We start from the raw sequence: 15,238 nt of genomic DNA, 5'->3' as shown, positions 1-15,238 counted from the left end.
GCTTGGGCTCTTAGGAACACCAATTCTCTATTGGTTCCATCCTTATTAATTATCTATAGAGTCCTTTCTGCAAATGTTAGCAAATTAAAACAAACAGGAAAGAATTTAATTGGTAGAAACAGAGAATGAAGTTCCAAGCAGTACAGTGAGCAAATCAATGTTAGCCACATTACTAATTTGGAATCAAATATCAAATTAATAAAACAGAAAATAGGAACTTTAAAAATTATGAAGGAAAGTCAGGAAAAAGCTGTGGGATTATTAGGAAAAGATAAACAAAATCCTTTACCTGCAGCAGTGAAATAAAGTCACTGCTTACTATGTACTTTGAAAGGTAAAATGTCTGTCTTGTCTCTAAGCTATAAGCTCCAAGCCATTCTTCCTTGATTCTACTGCTACACATCAGTGTATCCTCAGTGCCCCTTCCTTGTCCAGCCTTCCTAACACAAATCAAGTAAGATATCTTACAGAAAAACTAGTAGTATATTTTTAATTTTGTTTTCAATATGCTTTCAGTGGGCCTCTTTATAGGAGTGGAGTTTAGGGTTAAGTTTTCCTGCAAGAGCTTTCTTGGTGGATTTGGAGCACTCATTCATTACCCTGTAACCTGTCTAGATTGTAAATCAAAAGCCTGAATGGCTGGTTCTGACACTTCTGCTCCCAGGAGCAGAATTTTCTCGAGATTTACATCAGTTTAAATAAGCCCTTCATAGGCAAGCAGGATTTTTTGTCGCTGTTGCTCTTCACATATGCCTGTGTTTATCAACCCTCTCTAATGCATTACAAATGCAAACCCAGAGGAGCTGTACAGCAGGCCCAGGAGCAGAATGTCCTGGATGGTCTCTAGCACAGGGATATAGAAAATGTGAGCTGAAATTCTTATACAAATAGCTGGTGGTATGACACTAAGCAAAAGTCCCAGCCATTCAATATGCCTCAGTCAGCAACATGAGGAATATGTGTGGCTGCCTTTCAATTGGTAGCCCCATCCATTCTGGTTAGTGCAGCCATTTTGGCAATTGGAGCTGGGTGAGAAGTAGCATAGCTTATCTTGGGATACTTCTGACCTTTTGGAAGAAGTCTGCTTGAAATCTATTGAGACAGAACTGAAAGCAGAACTGGAAGTTTCTATTCTTAACATCTGAATGCTTTCTTTACTTGCCAGCCTAAGCATTTTTTCCTCTTCTTCCTGTAGTTCCCATTAAAACTAAACAAACCAAAAATCACCCCACTGAGGAGCTCCAGTCCCTTCCACATAGAGCTACAAGATGCATCCTCACAGTGCACAGAACATGCTGACTACATGATGACTGGCTCACAAGCCTGTGTAGATAAGTGCCACCACACAGGCCAGAAAACAGAAATTATATTTGCACCCAAAATCAATTCTGAGACGCGTCTCTTTAGTATTTGTATTGCTCTTTTCTTCAGACTTATCATCTGCAAAGGAGTAAGAATAACAACAACAACAAAACTATTTAGCACCTATTATAGCATACTCATGTTATGTGACAGTTAAAGACAGTAAACAGGAAAAAATATTCAAAGAATTAGAAGAAAATATGTAGAAATTTTTGCTCAACAGAATGAAGCACTGGAACTGGGGTTTCATTCCAGCCACAAAAATAAAGGTGCCAAGGATTTTGTGTGTAAATTCTCGATCTCTCTGTTGTTGTAGCCCATCTGAAAGGTGATGCTATAGGTACCACAATGTCCTTTCACCCAGAGAGGGCTTGGGGTGGAGGATACTTTTTAGCATGAAAGAGGGAATGCCCAGCTCTGCTCCCAAACAGCCCTTTAGGCTTTTCTGCTTACAGGCATAAACCATTGTGCACAGTTAAGGAGATGGTTGTTCTGAGTCTCCTGGGTAATGCCAGGCAGGTCACATCCCTCTGCTGTGCCAAAGTACCCCCCTCCTTGCACACTGGGTTATTTTTTTCCTTCACAAAGGGCTCTGAAATATTTTAATGACAGCTCTCTCTTCTGCCAGTGTTAGTTACCTGGTTTTTGGCTTGTATTGCTCTGTTTCAGCATGCAAAACTAGAGACAGAGCTTTATAGCTGAGTGATGCTGTCTAAGTTAATGTGTGTTTACACAGACCTGTCTGGCAGGCCTTGAGGGTTGTAGGCCCTGTGCTAGGGAGCTGTGTTCAGGCACCCTAATTTCCTTAGCTGGCTCTGGGCTTGCTAATTAGTATCCACACAGAGGTTGTCTCTGTGGCAGGGCCATGGGCTGGGAGGATAATGCCATCTGGTCTTATAGACTGAGGGTAAATGTAGCCCTGTGTGCTGCTGGCTGGGGTCACAACTCTGCAGAGAGAAAGCAAAGGAGGTGTAAGATTGGCCCTCCTTCCTGGATCAGCTTCTTCAGAATCATGTTGTGAGAAAACAGTCATGTATCCACAGAATCACAGAATGATGAGGTTGGAAGAGACCTCTAAGATCATCAAGTCCAACCTATGCCCTAACACCTCAACTAGACTATAGCACCAAGTGCCATGTCCAGTCTTTTTTTAAATGCATCCAGAGATGGTGATTCTACCACCTCCCTGGGAAGACAATTCCAGTACTTTATTATTCTTTCGGTGAAAAATTTCTTCCTAATATCCAGCCTGTACCTTCCCTGATGTAACTTGAGGCTGTGTCCTCTTGTTCTGTCAGTTGCTGTCCAGTAATCCAATTGCCAGGAGTTGTAGGACATGTTCCTCATCCTCAGAAGGACTGCAGGAACCACACTTTATTTTCAGATTTTTTTGTTTTCTTTTCCTTTGTCTGTGTTTTCTCAACAAAGAGAACATCCATTCAGAAATCTTCCATCTACATCTGTTTGGGAAACATTTTTTTCTGTCAAATTTGTATTTAATATGATGATGTCTTGGATCTCCCCATGATAACTGGTAATAGTCTTTAAGAGCTACATGCAGGCTGACTGCTGATGGTCAGGGGCATGTCTGGACCTATGACTGCTACTCTGCCATTTGGCCATGCACCTTGAAAAATCCCTGGACTACAGAAGTCCAGTACAGGCAGCTAAGCTGTACTTAACCATTGGGCATGCCTTTGATCTACTATCTACCTCTGAAAAAACTCACTTTGCAGTGCAATTGCAGCCTCATTGTGTGCTGCTGTGGCATTGAATCTCTCTCTGAATCCACACATCTCTTCTGAGTCTTCTGAATGTCCTGCCCACATCACTTGTAAGCTGCAAGGGGCTTTCTTTGTTACTCTCTCATTGTCACTTAGCTCTGAAGTTTCCTTACTCCCTACTGCACACTGTCTAGCATATTTAACTTGCTCAAGACTTAGTTCTCTCCCTGCTTTGCCAATTCCCTGTGGACTTTTAACAAGCAGCTACTGGAACAAAGAGGCATGGCTTGGTCTACTCACAAAGCAGTTTCTCTGGAAACAAAGAAAGTTGCAATTTTAGCTACAGCAGTTCAGACTTTATCATCTCTAATGCCATTTTATGGCAGCTTTCTCAGTAAGTGAACATGCTGCATGATCAGGAGTCTCTTCTTGTGGATTCTTCTTCACCAGCAACTTTGGGTTATTCAAGAAGCGAAGAACTACCAGAAAGCATAAGTGTCTGCACAGCACTTTAATTAGCTTTGAAGGAAGTTCTGACGTAAAGCAGGGCATAATTTCCTGATGGATAATCATAAGAAAGAAATCTATTGTAGTCCCTGTGCATTTGCCCAGCTCCAATTTAAGGTCACTCTATACACACCACTTTACACCCCTTTGCAGCCTCTGTTTACCCTCACCATCTATGTCAATGTGATAATGTGAGAGGCCCTTGAGTCAAGCAGTCAAAATCTAGTCAAGGTTGCCTCAGCCACTTGATTCCTGCAACATGATGTCATGATACCTGTATTTATAAACCTCTTCAGCAAATTGTTTCTGGGTTAAAATGAAGAGGTCCATCAACTGGGATTAGCAACTTGCCTGCAAGAAGCTTAATCCTTTCACATTGCTTATTCTGACAGTCCCCGAAATCAAGTAGTATCATATTCTCTGAAGAAACTGTCCAAGCGGATGGGCAATCCCTTGGAGGACTTATGCTTAAAATTTATGCAAAGAAAAATCAGTGAAGCCATCATTATCTTATCTCAAACTTCCCATCCTGTTCTGAGTTTATGTACTATTCTGTGCTTTAGTACTCCAGTGAGGTTTCATTCTGATTAAGTTATGCATGTGTGGAGAATTCAGTTAGGACTGTGTCAAGTTAGGAAAAAGCCCTTCTGTTTTATCATCTGTTTTAAGTTACTTTGTTCCTAACAACCCCCTGCAATCTTCCCCAATGTATACCTACAGCAATATGTTCAAAGGGCCCTTCAAGTAATTGCAAAATATTTATGCTCTTTATGAGTTGTCCTAGCTGATGAAAAAGACTATTTAAACTCTGCCAGATGGTGAAAAATATTGGCTTTTGAAATTAGAAAAACATTTTAAAACAAAAGGCTAAAATAATTAGTTCTTCCCGTAATGTGAACTGTTGAATTTCCTGATTTTTTTAGAACATGGAGATGTGAGATAGAAAAACAACAGAAGTTGCAAATTGCTCTAAGGAAGACATAAAGGCAGGGAAAAGCCAAACTCAAAGAAATTCCTGTACTGTAAGTTCAGGAAGGACCTGCAAGGACCTGAAGGTCTTAGGTCCTATCCTTGCCACTGCTTTGCAGAAGCACTGGTCACTGCAGCAGCGGGCCACAAGATGTGACGTGCCAAGAAGGACTTTCAGTTATACACTTTATCACCAAGTCTGTTTTTTGGGTATGAGTTAGGGTAGGAGCATGCAGACACAGGGAATTGTGAAATTCCTGTCAGAAGGCTCTTTTCAGTGCAAGAGCATGGCTCATGATTCCCCTGCAAGCCTACAACAGAATTTGGACTTGTGGAAGGCAGCTCCTGGGTGAGGCAAAAGCATACTTGGCACAGCTTGTACTTCCAGACACAAGTAAAGGTGGAAGGTTGATTGACAGGGTTCAAGTTTGGGAATATAAGAATATGAGCCCTTTGGATGGGTGGGCATATGCTGAGTGTACAGTGCCTGAGGACAGCTTCTGCACAGGAGATAGCAGCAACTAGAGGATCAGAGGGAGGATGAAGGTTTACTGCTTTGAGGTTCTTCTCCAGTCTAGTGATATTCCTCAGTGTGAGTGTAAGGATCACACATGTCACTGAATCTTAAAGACTCTGAAAAAGCTTTTGCTTCTTAGCCCATTCGCAAACAGAAGACAACTCATTTGACTTCTCACCAGCAATTTTCTATGCTTCTGCAGTTTTCTAAATAAGCTGTGGAGCTGTGTTCTTACCAGAGTGACGACAGTTGCTACAACACCTCTCAGAAAAGGACAAACCGCCATGGGAAGGGAGAAAAACACCTCTGAATCAGCACCATAACTGGAAGATAAGTGAAATGACTCAAGGAAAACCACTCCTTCTCCTTTCATTAATGTGATTACTGCCAAGCAACTATTCCTATTTAAGGAAATCCTCCAGTACCTTGCTATAGGACATATAGCACATCATTATCAAAGAAGTGTGGCTTCTGAGCACTGGGGAAGGCAGCCCATGTTAGTTCCCAAAAGCTTTACTAGTGGTGGGACAGCAATGAAGTCAGTGGGTCTTATGGGGCCTTTTGATAATATATGAAGTTGATGCTCATTATAATTAGGAAATTAATTGAGAGGCAGTGGTTTGATTTGCCTTAGAAATTCCTGATGCTGGAGCTTTACCTGAGGGTGGCAGTAGTAAAAGATTTTATTCTTGCATGACATCTTTCCTTCATCTCCTTGAAAGAGGAATGACCTCTTTTTGAGCAATTTATCTTAAGTACTGGAAAAGACCAAAACCCTCTGTATACCCTGAGAAACACCTGAATGGTCTGGTATGAATTCCCTCTGAGTTTATGAAAGCAGAATCTCACTACATCACTGAGGGGTGATGAAGCACTGTCAAAAATCCCTATTTGCTTCCCAAATTACCTTGTCTTTCTCTTATACCCAGATAAACCTATTAAAAAAGATCAGCCCCAACGGTGAAGTTAGTGCCCACATTTGATCATTCTTCAGAAGGCCTTTTAAGGTCATTTGGATTTCAGGAATTAAAAACTCTTTGGGAAAACAGATTGATATCTCATTATCCAGCTTCCTTTTGTACCTACTGATCCTTTTCAGTAGGTACTCTCTACTGCTTTAAATAGTAAATGTTTCCTTATTGCTCAGCATTTCTTGATCCAAATGATTGGATCTAAAGGGCAGGGCTCAAAGATGCCATCTGGACAAATGGTTAAAATTTGAACTCTTTATTAGAGTTGAACTAGGATTTTGGAGTAAACAAGGAATTCAAAAGCAGAGCCTTTTAGAAGGATCTGATAGTTTTAATAAAACTATTGCTAGGATGTTTTGTGCGTTCAAACAGAACTTCTAGCTGATGAGACATACTCATTCACAAGTAACTGAAAGAGAGAATATTGCTGAGGTGCAGGAGGGCAAGTTGGACTAAGGATTTATTTACCTTTTGTCCTACATTTCAGGAAAAGTTCTCCTGAATATCAACTACAAGATGTTCTGAAGTAGGGAATCCCTCAGCCTCTTCTGTGGGAACTGTCCTACTTTAATTATTTACATAAACAGGGAGGTAACGCGTTTCAGGAGAAGAGAGAGGTCTAAATTAGAATTTTTGTCCTTGTTCTTTTAGAAGCTCATTTTGAAGTTGTAGAATTTTCAGAAGCTTCTAGAAACAGAAGATTATTTTTGAGAACTGATGATCTTGTCCTTGGGCTGAAGTGGCCTTAGAAAATACATCTGGAGATTAACAAAGTGAGCTGGGTCTATTCTTTGTTGACAAATAAGCATTTGAGGTGGCTGAGATCAGCCTTGGAAAATTCTTTAGCATCCTAGATGAGGCTGGATCCTAGAAGGCAGGGATTATGAATCCTGTCCCAATCAAATATTTTGCAGCTAGAGTCCTAGAGCTGCAGCACTACAATGCTCAGCCTGGGAGGTAAATAGCTTCCAGTCTCCTGAAGTCACCAGGGCTCTCTCAAATCAGCCTAAAAGGATGGTCTCCAACAGGAAATACCCTGAAGATTAACGGATGGAGTCTGCACAGTGGATCCTGGTGGTTACCGAGGACTGCAGCAGGCATCTGGCACACCCATGATTGATGTTGACACTGTAGGGATATTATTAAACCTGCATGCTGGATGGAAGTGCTTGGTAAAGCCACACACCTGAATCTCCCTGAGAGGCAGGGGATGTCCTGGTGCAATCAAGTTTGCTTGCAGGCAGATCACTGGGTCTAGGATGGGTGCTAGGGCTTCTTTACCTCTTCCTTTGTATGGTAGAGATCTGTCCTATTGATAATAGCAGAGGGAGGCATTGTCATTGCATGTCAGTGTGATAGCAGGAAATATGCATCTCTTGTAACTGCAGTGCAGCAGAAGATATCTCTGTGGCTGGCTGTACAGCTATGTCTGGTGTATACTTCCCTGATGGTGTGGCTGTCCCAGCTGTCCTTTGTCAATGTGGCTGGAGTTTTGGTAGAACAGAGGGATTTTATTTTACTTGTGGAGAGTGTGGACCTGTGCTGAAGTGACAGGAGATGGTAGTCAGTACATATTATTTTCTCTCTGAATATTTACCTATCCTTTTTCAGCCACAGCAAAACTGACAGCACATAACAAACCTACATCAGAATCCTGCTTTCTTCAGAGAAGCTTGACTTTCAGCAAATTCTCTGAAATAAGGCAGGTTTGCTGAATCAAGGATCAAATGACAGCAGTTTTTAAATTATCAGTGAATAATTCAAAACTAAAGCTTTTCAGGTCCATCCCCAGGCACATGTGACTTCTTATCATAAAGTTATTCAAATCTAGGAAGCTCTCCTTAGCCTGAAAGCTATCACAGAGAAAGGATTAAACACCAGAGAAAGGAGGTTCAGGTGGCATTTGAGTCACAGTCAAAAGCAGCAAAAGCTTTTATAAACCAATCTTTAGCAAATCCTAAGTAGACAAATAATGCTGATGCCTTCCTTAGTCAACAATTGCTTTTCAGTTGCCTCTGTTGCAGAGGAGGTAGGTGTTTTGTTGAGTGAAAACCTATGTGCAATTCTGTTAGTGGCAGGGGAGACAATGCTCCAAACAGACATAAAAGACAGAAGAAGATGAAGAAACAAACAAATATACAGCCACAGGACAGGAAAGAACATTAGGAAAGTTTTATTTCCTAGTGCCTGAGCCAGTCCTCAGTGAAGCTGATGGAAAGACTTGCTTCATTGCGGCAGCCTTTGAATGTTGTTAGCTCCATGGAGAACAGGCTGTGTTTGTTTTCTGGTTTTTAGCTGCCACATATGTTTAAAAGAAGCTTATTTTTAAAGATGCCCTGCACCCATCAATTTATACTCATGGTTTCAGATGGATGTGATTTTTCATCTTGCTTCTGCCTGTATGCATGCACAGTTTTGACTGCATGCAGTTAATAAATTGCTGTATTGTATTCCTGATGTGGTGTCTCTGCAGCAGTAAAATAACATTTCTAGGTGTAGATTGTATATAAGTTGAAATTTATGAAGTCTTTGGGAATTCCTTAGAATGAAGGCTTCTATAAAAATATTTCCCCCCCCCACTGTTAGCCTCTCTAGCCTTGCTATCCTGAATAGCCCAACAAAAATTACTACTGACATAACTTTTTACATGCTCTTTTCAGCTCTCAGTCCATCTTCTTTCTCCATTTGCCTATTTGTGCAGGAGAAATATGAGTTGGCAGATAATTTGAAACTGAAATCAACCCCCCTAAATGGCAAAATTTCAGCACATAATTTCAATTTTTGGAACAAGGTCTGATTTTGTCGCAGTTTATACCTCTGCAGCTATTTTAGGTTTTCCCTATAATGTGATTCATAAAAGTGAAGATATTTTAAGAGGAAATTTAACAAAAGAAAAATATCTTGAGCTTTCTGGGGCTGGTGTAAATGTGGTGGGTTTATCCACCTATTTTATTTTATCTGCTTTTTGCATCTGTCTTACCAAACTGAAACCCCAGCTTCCTTATCTGTTATAAATGAGCATAATACCTTGGGGCTAAGTTAGTTCACACTGTCTGCGGAGTTCATTCCTAGTCACACCCTCATGGAGCCTTGAGTCTGTGTGTGTGCAAATGCCTGAGAACAGTGCCTCCTTTCCATGAATGAAGATGGCAAAAAATACCCCTGTCCTTTTGACCACTGCCTGATGATAAATTAAAAGTGTGAGGAGTGTAATAAACTGTTTGAATATGTTGAAAGGCTTTTGAGACTGGAACCTTTTGCTTAGGAGTCCTGCCAACACTGTCGTTCAGAAGGTCCTTCTCCATTTCTCTGAGTTCCTGTATTCTCCCTCCTCATTGTAGCTCCATCTGCAGCAACCTGCTTCTCACTAATGTTTGGAAACAAGGCTTGAGACTGAAGCACAAGATTTTTCTGCTTAGCTATGCAGGAAAAATAGACACTCTTAATGTTTGTCCCTCTATGCATATGAGTTGGCCTGGTCATGCTCAGCATGTCCACAGCACTTGAAAGGATGACCTTGTTAAGCAACAGCTGTTCTCAGCCAGTGGGCTTGAAACAGCATCTGCTAGGAGAAGGCAATTCCTCTTCATGCCATCATGATCATAGGAATGGATTGCAGTTGTTCATTCATTTGGTGGGAGATTCTTTATTTAAAATGCCATTAACAAGCCCAGACTCAACTGTATTCAGTTTTCCCCAAATGGTCATCTGTTACGAGGCCACTTGCTACCTACCCTATCACCCTGCAGCTATTGGCTGTACTTATGAGTGCTCCTTACAAAGACCTTCACGTTCAAAAGGGCACTGGCATGCTCCAGTGTTCGTACATGACCAATCAGTGATGCCACTCAGAATTCAGCTCTGAATGTGGTTCAACAAGATGTCATGACTGCAGCCACTGTGTCTCTTCACTGGTGGCCTGGCCCGTGGAGCTGAAACAGTGCTGTGAGTGCTGAGGTGCTAGGAGCCAGCTGTCTCATTTGACCCAGAGCTACCTACCCCATCACCTGTGCATGCAGACTGCTGCAGAAAGGCAACTCTGCCCTTCTTCCACATGTCCACTGAGGTGACTGACATGCTTCCAACTAGCTTCACAAGGGGAGCAAGACCATGGGTATTAGTTCCTCCTTTCAATGCTTTCCTTTTTTCCTCATTCCTGGCTAGTCTCAGATAGATGGTACAGATGCTACCTCTCCTTTACAACACCCACAGTCCTGAAGAAGACCTGTAGGAGTTGCAGAATAAAAAAGGATTGCATAGGAGAATGGGGGCATTTCAGGCAACATTGCTTAAAATAATTTAAAATTCCTTTGACTTGGCTGCTACCTTCCTGACTTGGTTGCTACCTCCCAGAACACAGCTTCATTGCTGAGCTCATTTATCCTCATCTACAGTTTCTCAGCTATAGCCTTTCCTTTAAGTCACAGGCCATTCCTGGCTCTGCTGAACACGTGCTGGAGGCAGCTTTACAGCCCAGTGGCACTTAATATATTCTGTTGATTCCCACAGGCTACTTAAATTCCCCAGAGTAGAAACTGTAATTTTTACACAGTAAGTATACTATAAATCTGTTTCAAGCAATTGATCCTAGCATGCCAACTCCACCAAGGTGAGACTGTACCCTCAGGTGTGTTGTGAAGGTGGCTATGTCCGTTCTCTCTCCGAAATTTTATTATCAGTGTACCCGCTATGTGCAGCAGCTGACTGGGGTGCAGAGCTATAGGTATGTTCCTTGTTGATGCACTCAAACTCCCTTAGCTCTGCCAGCACTGGGCACTTATGCTGCCAGGTTATTTTTTGTGAGGTAGCAAAAGATGTCCCTGTGCATTGGGATACTGGTTTATTCTGGATGTGTCAAAGAACTACATGGATTGAATTGACATTTTCTTTTTCTACATATATGTTTTGGCTGCTCTAGCATAGCCTGCAGGCCTTGCCTGGACAGATATGCTGTTTTGAATCTAATGGCCTTATTCTGAAATTCTGATGAGGATAACCTATGCTGTATTGTGTAGGCCTTGTAGGAGCCATTTTATGCAAATACTGTAAGGATTCCCCTGGAGTTCTAAAGCCTTTGCTCTTAAATTGCTCCGAGGTGTGTGTTAGACTCCTCAGATGCCAATAAAAGCCCTCTGCATTCTTTAAGGAGACACCAAGGGGAATTCTGTACAGTAGCTCAAATGGATACATGTCCCATGTGGACACCATCTCATCTTTAGCAAGGCTGCTAAGTGGAAGAGGCAGTGGGTGGTTCAACAGATGTTCATCACTGAACTTTCCAAGTCTCAGTTTGAAGATAAGAATTGAAGTAGTTAGCTTGTATTGTTTGAGGAATGTTATGTTGCCTCAGTTAATCTTGATTTTCATGGATTGGAGCACTACATGGTGCCCCTGAGAGGGATCACTTACAAAAAATATCCTTAGTGCCTTAAGCTATACTTCTATGCATGGCTTGAATTGTCTCAGTTGCATCATCCAGCACAGCACAGAACCTATTACATTTGAGAGCTTTTTCTTAGGATCTGCAACTGATCAGCTCTTCTCTATATTTTGAAAGGAGCTCAGCCTGTTAGACTATCTCAGATAATGTCTAACATATGTCCATAGAACCAAAGCCCTCTCAAAATGCAGCACATTGGTAACATTGTCTTCTAGAAGGTAGGAGATTCAGCATCTTCCATTGCTGGATGGCATTTCAGCCCATGTTGCCCAGCTGCTAGGCTGTTCCCCTGCCTGCCACAGAGCTTTACAGGGAAGTGTTAAAGCCTTGCCCAGCAGGGACAGGTAGCTCCTAGGACACTTAGGGGAGGGGAGAGGGTGCAGGGCAGTTTGTACATTTTAACCGGTGACTGTTCAGTGCAAAATGATACAGCTTAAGATGGTTGGAGGATATTTCCATATCCCAAATTAGTTGTTTCTTGATGAGTTGAAATCCTGGTGTGGATTTGACAGTTGCCTAGAAAAAGCACCTAAACTGTCAGGTCTCATTTCTCCTGCCCATTTGGCCTCAGCCACAGATAGCCGAATGGCTGTTTCCACTTGACTCTGCAGGTGCCAGCTGGGTCACTCACAGTTTACACAGAGTCCCCAGAAGAAGCTGCAGCTATGGGAGACTTGGCATTCTGTCAGCAGGTGCTCCTCAGTGGAAGCTGCAAGTACATGCAGCCTTCGCCCAAGTGCCTGAACGGAGAACTGGTCTCAGGCAATCAGAAGTTGTGCTTGCTGCAATTTTTGACCTTTAACAGTTTATTATTTATTTACATCTCCTGTCAGAGTTAGTACATGACATAGCACAGAGAAGTTCATCCCCTTCAACAGAGAAAACCCCACTTCTTTGACAAAAAAAACCCCATGTGAAATCTTCAACTCTAAAAACATGTGGAAAAGGGTTCTGCTGATGGAAATAATGGGTGGTAACAGCATTCAATGAATTTATCATTCCAGTGAGAGATTTTCAGTGGAGAATTTCTCAGAAGAGCTGCAGTAGGTAGATTTTTCTGTGACTTCATATGCAGTTGGAAAACACCCACTTTGTCTTGCTTGTGCTGTTTTATTTAAACTCAATTGGCTTAATCCCATGGCAGCCAGGTTCATTTGATATTTCTCCATTAGCTAAGTACTGCTGGATGCTCCAGCACAATATGCTTTATGTCAAGGAGTGAAAAACACAGAAGCAGATTGTAGTGTTGGTAGCATTCCCTGCCACTGCCCTTTTGTTCCTATTGAATATTGTGTTCTGCCATGGAATAGTAATGAGGCTACACTGACAAGAGGTGACATGACAACCAAAACTGAGGTAAGGGAAACCACTTTGACTTCATCATTATCCTTGAGCTCCACAAACTGCCCTGGTGGCCCGATGCCCACACATCTTCATTCTTTTTTTGGCTCTTCCTTGCCTTATTGATTCATTCTGGGTGAAGAAGCTTCTATAAAAAAAAAAGGCAAACATCTCAGCATTGCTTCTACATCAGGAAGTGCTATTTCAGTTGCTAGGGGATGTGCTTAGAAAATGAGCCCAACTCTTAAAAAGAGTATTTCCATTTCAGGCCATCTTACCTTATGCTGTTCTGTTGTTTCAGCTAATTTTCCAAAGAATCATACCTTGGTTTAGTTGTTCTATCTATTAATATCTGTGAGGAAGTCTTAATTAAAACTTTAAACTGCTTGAGAAGTAAACTCACATGCATGCATACATCACAAGGAGCCTAAATTGAGTAATTTTCTATGGCAATATGTTGTCTAAGTTCCTAAGAGGAAGAAAGAGGAATGCTACAAAATCTGAGGGAAATTGTAACTTGTGCAACTTGTGATTGGCTCAGGTCAAAGTACTGCAGTGTAGGTAAAACTTCAAGTAGAACACATCAAATAGAGTCTTAAACTTCAACTGTGTTCTTGTGAAAATTGTCTGATACGTCTGGTGAGAAAATCAAATGGATCAGCAAATTTTCTATGAATGAGTCTCAAGCATATGCGGAGAGGTTATCCACTTATAGGTTCAGGCAATATCTCTAGCAATGGAAATCAGGGAACCTAGATGGAGATAAAAAATCATTAATTAAATAAGTGTTCCCAGATTAAAAATTTCAAAAACACAGATTCATTTACCTGTGTCTAAGGTTAAGTGGAATGCAGCATTGGTAAGAACTGAAATAGAAGTCCTTGGAGTGTATTAGGTAAAGAACAGTCTATGCTTGCAAGTAATTTTAGCAGCTAAATGGCTCTGCTCATTCTCTGATACCTAATGCTAATGTCTCCGATTTCACACATTGATTTTTAAACAATGCGTGTCAAAATAAAGTGAGTTCTGTAGTCAAATTAGCACAGTCACAGGTTTGCTGCCTTCTCCACACCTCATTGGAAACACCACACTGTTGGAGCAAGCTAATTCCCTTATGCTCAAGGTGACTGTTGGAGTGGAGCTTGGAGTGTTCTGCCCAGGCCATATGCAGGAAGGACCAGCTGCTTGTCAGCCATAACAGCTGTAACACAGCACAGCCCATCCTCTAGAAAATGTTCCATTCTCCCTGAAAACTTCTTGAATCCTCTAAGCTCTACATTACCTTGCCAATATGTGACTTCTCACCAAATCATCTTCTTAGTGGACTCCAGACCAACACCCTTTGAGTTTTTGCAGTACTTAAATTAAGTGTGGTTTTAGTCAGAAAGAGGGTGGGAGGAAGAGCAGAGGAATTTAGTATTGGCAAAAGGTACAGCATGGACAACCCTGGAACCACTAATTCATGTAAATTGTGGGACAGGGTCTGTGGGGTGGAGTTTCCTCTCTGTCTCTTGCTCCATGGGAAACAACACAGGGAGGGAAGGAGAATTCAGGTATTATGACTCCTGAACCTGCTACAGACTTTAGGCTCTAGTATATTGGTGTAGGGCCCTACACACAGGCAGTAAATTTACTAAAGACAAGCTCTTGAGGCATGCCTGCTGATCAGTTCCCTGTGTCTCTTCTGTGCCTGCTGAGGGATATAGTAAAATGTGAAGGGAAACATATTTTATGTGGTCTAAGCCAAATACAGCTATTAAAATCTGGCACCTCTATGTCTGCGTGGCTAAATGCTACAGAAGAATGGGTCTGCAGTATGAAGCAAGTTGTTTCATTGTGCTGAATTTGATATGACCTTTGAAAACAGTATCTGTGCTGGCAGAGTGTAATCCAAATCAGTGCCAGGAGCATCTATGCTGGAACAGAGATACTTATAACCTAGGCTGTTTTTTTTTTTTTTTGGTTTTGGTTTTTTTTTTTTTTGGTTTTTCTCCATCTGAGGAGAAATTAGAGGGTGGTATGGTAGAATAGGAAAAAGACCCCCAGATACTGTAATTGGACTGAACCACTGTGTCAGCCCAAGGAAGAAAAGGGAGGAACAAGAACAGCTTCTCAGGACTCCCCATCTACCTAGTCATACTCAGCTTCTGGGCTCCTTAAGGTCTCACCAGCAACAGCTTAAATATTTATCCCAGATTTTTGAGCTACTTGCTAAAGGTATGTCATTGTCTTGGTTGAGAAGCCCTAGCAGACCTGCTCTTTTATCCATGGACTGCCTAGAGAACAGAGTCACCAAAGCCATTGAGGGCCATGAAGTGTTTTTCCTGGTCTCTGTTATGATGCTGACAAGATCTACAGCTGACGGGGAACCCTGTGCATGTCAGGCGGTTGTGTGGATGTTGGCAGT

The 15,238-nt window shown here is 41.8% G+C and overlaps 1 protein-coding gene across 3 annotated transcripts in view; it reads left to right on the top strand.

Annotated features, from left to right (window-relative positions):
* LOC128789591 (deubiquitinase DESI2-like) overlaps positions 1 to 15,238 on the top strand; it is a 78,733-nt gene that overhangs the window by 60,268 nt on the left and 3,227 nt on the right. The gene's annotated exons all lie outside the window — the stretch shown is intronic.

Source organism: Vidua chalybeata, chromosome 6, assembly GCF_026979565.1.
Source record: "Vidua chalybeata isolate OUT-0048 chromosome 6, bVidCha1 merged haplotype, whole genome shotgun sequence".
Classification (NCBI taxonomy): domain Eukaryota; kingdom Metazoa; phylum Chordata; class Aves; order Passeriformes; family Viduidae; genus Vidua; species Vidua chalybeata.
Note: the sequence above shows the minus strand (reverse complement) of the source record. Positions and strands in the feature narration are given on the sequence as shown.